This window comes from Struthio camelus, chromosome 9 (genome assembly GCF_040807025.1).
Source record: "Struthio camelus isolate bStrCam1 chromosome 9, bStrCam1.hap1, whole genome shotgun sequence".
NCBI classification, from domain to species: domain Eukaryota; kingdom Metazoa; phylum Chordata; class Aves; order Struthioniformes; family Struthionidae; genus Struthio; species Struthio camelus.
Window position 1 is genome coordinate 18,103,045 of NC_090950.1, and position 5,932 is coordinate 18,108,976.

Below are 5,932 nucleotides of genomic sequence, written 5' to 3' on the forward strand. Positions count from 1 at the left end.
CATAAGTTCTCGTCTCCGTGGGGTGAAGGGCTATTGCCTCCTTGCTGCTCTGCAAATGCCTCTGCCAGAGCATGGCTAATTACTATGGAGCGGGCTCAGAGAAGTGTGCTGGGAGCAGGGTGGCACCCAGTGGAGCTCAGGGGACAGTACTGGCCAGCAGGGAGGAAAGAGGCTCCCACAGCAGTGCCTGCTTGTGCTAATCAATGCAATTTCCTGTGAGCCCCTTCTGCTTAATGGTAGAGCTCAGCTGGATGCACATTGATCGGGTGGATGGATGAGCTGCAGGGGCCAGGAGGGACCTCTCAGCAGCAGAGAGTGAAAGGAGGGGAAAGAAGCACAGGGAAGGGTAAGGAGGGAGGAGGTCACCTTCTTGCCAGTGCCATGGTTGTTCCCAGGTGAGTCAGTCCTGCTAAGGAGCAGCGGGTTCGACCCCCCCCCCCCGGCCAGCCCTGCAGTATGTTCTCCAGAGGGACGGCTGCGCGTGCTGCCCACCCCACTGCCAGGCCCTGCTTTCTCCTGGTGTGGGAGGCATCCACAGTGGCTGTGCGGGGACCCACACGTTCAGTTCATGGATCTTGGGAGACTAGTGGCTCTGGCAGCTCCCAAAAGGTTTTCATCACATGAATTATGCAGAGACACCGAGGGCAGAACTAGTCTCCCTCCACAGTTAAAAGTCCCCTGGTCTTTGTCAGGGCACCGTGTGGGCCAGGGGCTCCCCGAGGCAGCAAGGCTTGTCAGTGCCCTCAGGGTCTTCCTGGATCCCAGGGGATAAGATCTTCTTCATTGACTTTAAATTAACTGCAGATCCAGAGGTGATGTACAAATGACAATAACCTGTTGTCTCTATTGAACCAATCTTTGTAATTTTTTCTAGTCTCTCTTTCAGACTGGCTATATTTTCAGTCTCTCATGACAACAAATTCCATAACTTAACCACGTGTTGCAGCCCAGTATGGTTTCATACAATACCTTTTGGTCCTCATGATAGGAGAAGTAGCAAATAATCATTCTGCATTCATCAGTACAATAGATTTCTGCTGTTTCCTACATTAGTGATGCACAAAACCAGGTTTGATTGGTTCAGATGAACTTCCATAAACTGCTTACTTGTTGCATTCAAACTTCCAAGGCCTGAAAAAACTGGCTGGAAGTCTCTGTGGTAATGTGTTATGTCACGAGATTTATGGTCCATCCTGCACCAGGCAAAGTTAGAAATACCACCAGAGTGATCTCTCCGGATATTACCACATTTTTAGGCTGCTGCTCTGACATTCACAGCTGAATGAGAAATAATGACAGAAATCTTTACACATTTACCCCAGACTCCACTAAGGAGCTCTTCTGGGGTTTGGTGGGTAGGTATTCAGGGAGCTTGAGATCAGGGTCCTGTTACTTGTTATTCTGGCTGGAAAATAAGGTTGTGCTCATGGATGAACACTTGTGGCAAACTCAGGAGCAGGATTTCAGCTTTTTTGGCTTCCATGTCCTCTTCTTCCCCAGGGAAGCCATGATCCCTCATTGGGTGTCTGGTCCCATATGCTGATGGGGGAGGTACATAGCGAGGGGAGCAAATACCCCAGGCATGTTAAAGGTGAAACTCCCCAAAACAGTTGGTCAGAAATGAAGAGGTAGGATTGGCTGAAGTCCATGCCATAAGCAGCAAACATCTCAAGTGGCTGCAGTAAAGCCCTGCACCAGCCATGGTTCCCAGGGTGCAGTTTCTCAGCACCATAATCTGATCTAAGCGTTGCTGAAGAAGACGTTCCTGTGCTCTACATCTGCCCTGTCAGATTTACCCAGCTTTGAAAACAACCCCTCTACAGTCATAACTGTTTTGCAGCTGATGCGGTGACCCACTTGCTCCATGGCTGCACAGTCGCTGAGGTGAGCGCTGTGGAGGGAACACAGGGCCAGACAGGGAGGATGGCAAGCAACAGACCCTCGATGGAGTCCAGAGGTAAATCAGATAAAGTATATTGTGAAACTGCACCCTCATCCGTGATCCTCTCTGTGGAGAGAAAAGCAAAGCAGAGACCCTCTGCCAGATTTGGGGAGGACTGTGAAACTGGACCTCCCTCACCTCAAAAGAGCACTGTTTCTCCAAGACTTACATGGTGGGTGATGACAGGTCTCTCAAGCGTTTGTGCTAAAGCTGTCCCACATCACATAAATAATTACCTAACTTTGTGCTTAGAGAGGGAAAGAGAGAGAAAGGCTAACTCAGCCTGCAGTAAGGGCAATCCCATGGCAGTTATGGGTCCTAGTCTCTGCTCCAGTTTAGTATCTGTACAAAGTGGTAGAGCCCCAGCAGGACAGAGAGACTCATTTGTGATCAGGGACAGACTGACAAAAAGTCATCTTTGAACAGCCACACTCAGTAGCAAACAAAACACAGAGTTAGCAAAAATTACTTTAAAATAGTAACCTACATCTTATCAAGACTCCACACCCCTATGCTTCCCACAGACTGCAGTGAGCGGCCTCCTGGAGAACAGGAACAGAGGAGCCTGATTTACAATTGGTTAGCCAGCCCAGAAGTCCGTGAGCCCTTTGGAGGTGAAATGCAGAGGGAGTAGAGAGCTATCCCAGCCTGTCCCTCCACCAGTTGCAGAGCTGTAGAAGTGCACCCCTCACTGCATGTCCATCGCTGTGTACTTGGGGGTCAAAGCCCCCAGTAACATAGGCTGAGTTGTCCTGGACACCGCTGTTTGCCATTGCCACCTCCTCCGCTCTGCTGGAGGGGGTTTAGGGTGAGTGTCTGCTCCAGGCAGTCAGTTTGACAAGCTGATAAAGCAGGTACTACTCCAGCTGACTGCTAAAACTGAATTAGGGCACATTCACAGCATCCCTTTCACCCATTGCACTGCAATGGTGACAATGCCCAGATGACAGGTGGTGACAAGTAGGGGGTGGCACAGCCAGCCCTACCTGCCATGGTTGTTGTGGCCTTAGGGCCATGCTGCGGCATCCCTGCGAAGTGAGCACGGGCTGGCCAGCTGCTGCCCTGCTCCTGGCCCTGGCTGTCCGAGCTGGGGACAGCAAACAGCTCAGAGGAGGGGCTGTTACAGCTGTGAGCTACACACACAGCTAACATCTCTGATATTCGAGGTTAATTCTTTAAATCACCTGATGCGTCTTATGGTCTGTCTATAGAAAAATATAGTGCAAGTGCTTTGTGCAGCTCCCTGCTGAAGATGACACAGCTGGTAACCAGCAGGGGAGCAGAGGTTTTTCCTTGCAAAAGAACATGCCTGTCATGCTCTGGCATCTCCCCCTCCTTGTGTTCATGCAGGAGAGGAAGAAACACCCCTGTGAGAGCTGCTGCTGCCTACTGCTGCGGTGCTGCTTTGTGATGTTGTGCACCAGCTGGCACAAAAGCCAAATTCTGTTTACTGCTTTGGTAACACCAGGCCCGGCACTTCATCTCTTGCAGGGAAGTATCGCTTTAAACCTGCAGTATCACAAGGCTGCACAGCAAGCCTTAGCTGTGTTCCTGAGCAGCATCTTCCCAGGGGAAGTGTTATCAGGTCTTCTTTGAGTTGGGTACGTGATCCCCAGCTTTCTTGTTTCCTCAGACCAAGCTGGAAGCCACTCTCTTCTCAGTCACAGTCCCTGAACTGCCAGCAGCTACGTATACGCTTTCGAGCAAGGTTCTCTGGCTTTGGTTAAATGTCAGTCCAGGCAGGGATTTGACACTGTGGCTCAGCAGTTGAACCATTCTTACATTTAATTCAATACCTATTTAATTCTTACATTTAATTCATCTGGGCCAGGCATCCTGGGCTCAACTATTTGACACTGCCTGAACTGGCATGGCTCCCTTCATTCTTCTCTTTCAAGAGCAGTCCTGTTCCTGTACTGCCAGCCCAGGGCAACACATCTGTTCAGTGAGGCTGGAAAGCAGAGTGTCAATCAAACTCCTAGGGCTGACATGGCTAAACATGAGGGGAGACTGAGTCACACTCTGCTGGGATGCTGGAGCTGAGGCACAGACTTGGGGCCAGCTCTCCTGGCTATGGCATCATTTTCTGTATAACTGGGAAACCCCTGCACTGCATCTAGATAATGTTGCAATAAGAGGTCACTAAATGCTTGTCTCAAATGCAACATTCATTTCCCTCAAAAGTAAGAATAAAAAGTTCTGGAAGTGGGTAGAACTTCATGATTTCCTCATTAAGACTTAGAACAAGATGTTACAGCTGCAGTTAAAATTACCCCGTCTTTGCTGCCTCCCACCACACCAGGGAAAGTTATATTTAGGCTAACACAATCTTACCATGGAAAGCACTGGTGACAATCTGCTCATCTTCCAGGGAACCGAAGCAGATCGCAGCCATGCTACTGCATGGAGAGCTGTGATGCAAGTTGGCCAGTAGCATCAGTCACTTATGCAGCCAGTCATTATTTTCCCCCTTGATTTGTTAAGCAGAAGGAGCGCAGTAGATCTGCCTGTATTTCTAACAACTAGCAAGCAGTGGGATGTTATTCCACCAGCAGCCTGCAACTGCAGTCAGTGTGGTCTCATCCCAGCGTGCGCTGAAGGTCCCTCCCCAGCTTCAGGTGAAGGATGGACAAATGCCAGTCCCTCTAGTACTGGTGTCAGGGAGCCAACTGCTAGGCACAAAGGCAACTCCAGGTTGCCCAAGGACTGCTGCACGGTGAGAGCTGCTGCATCCACACCAACGGCCTCGGTCCTGGTAGGGGATTTGTGAGGAGAGTTGGCAGGTCTCAGACAGACACCTCCCTCGAGCCATCTTCTGTGATCGCAGACTAGAGCCCGGGGTGGGCATGGCTGCAAACTGACTCCCCCAGGCTCTCCCATGCTTTAGAAGGGGCAGTCCCCACTGAGGCAGCTTTGTGAATGCTGAGGATCAGGTGCCCAGTAGAATTCTCCTTTTCTACACTTCTATTCTTTTTAGTTTTCAAATACATTTGGTGGGCTAAAGCTATTCTGGGAGCCCCTGTGGCACCACACATGCAGGGCCTAGGGTGCACTGAGCTGCTAGGATGCTCAAGCAACCAGAGACAATTATCTTTCAGCGTAACTCTCAGGAAAAACCCTGAAATTGCAAAATTGCCCAGATTCTAGCAGAACTAACCAGCTTGCTGCCCTCCTGACCATCAATCAGCTACCACACACTCCCAGTGCCAGGGAAACTCACATAAAAAAACCTACAAACGGCCACGATGTGCAGGAGCATCCTGGCCACTGCCTCCCTCAGCCCATTGCATTTGGCCTTGCCATCCCTTCTGAAACACGCTGCAGTGTGCAGCAGTATTGTCACATCTCCTCCAGCCTAGGAGTGCCTGCCTGGGAGCAGTGGCCATGCTTCAGCGCTTCCAGCGTGCACAGCCTGTAAAGGGCTTCAGATGCCTCCAGAAGGGATGCTTTGTACATGTAAATGCAGTATCATTGCTTTGCTTTATCTTTCTGGCTGGGAATGAATGCAATACTGTTTAATGTCTGATACATTTACTCTCCCAGGGTCTGACAGACCCTGGAGTGGACAGAACTCAGCTGCATACTCAGTCTTTTCCATATCTAACTTCAATGATGTCTGTATTAAAATCCAACAGTATATGCAGACACACTGGGAACTAGCATCCCAGGCAAATTGCATGATTTTTTGTGTTGCTTAGCATTCAGGGACTACATTTTTAGATTACAAGAACTTTTCTTACAACAGCTTTTTTTTTTTTTTTCCCCCTGCTGGAAAATCTGCAGCAAACCTTGTTATCTAGACATTTTGCCTTGCAGATTAGCCCCCGTGCCTCCTGGGTGTATTGTGGTTCATAGTCTTACATTCTGTCCTAGAAAGAAGTCCAGGTATTGGAATATGAGGCAATTGTCCCTGCATCACAAGATGCAGCTACTGCATGCATGTCAATTCGGGACTCGAAAGAACAGCAAGAAGATCTGGAAGCCAGCAAA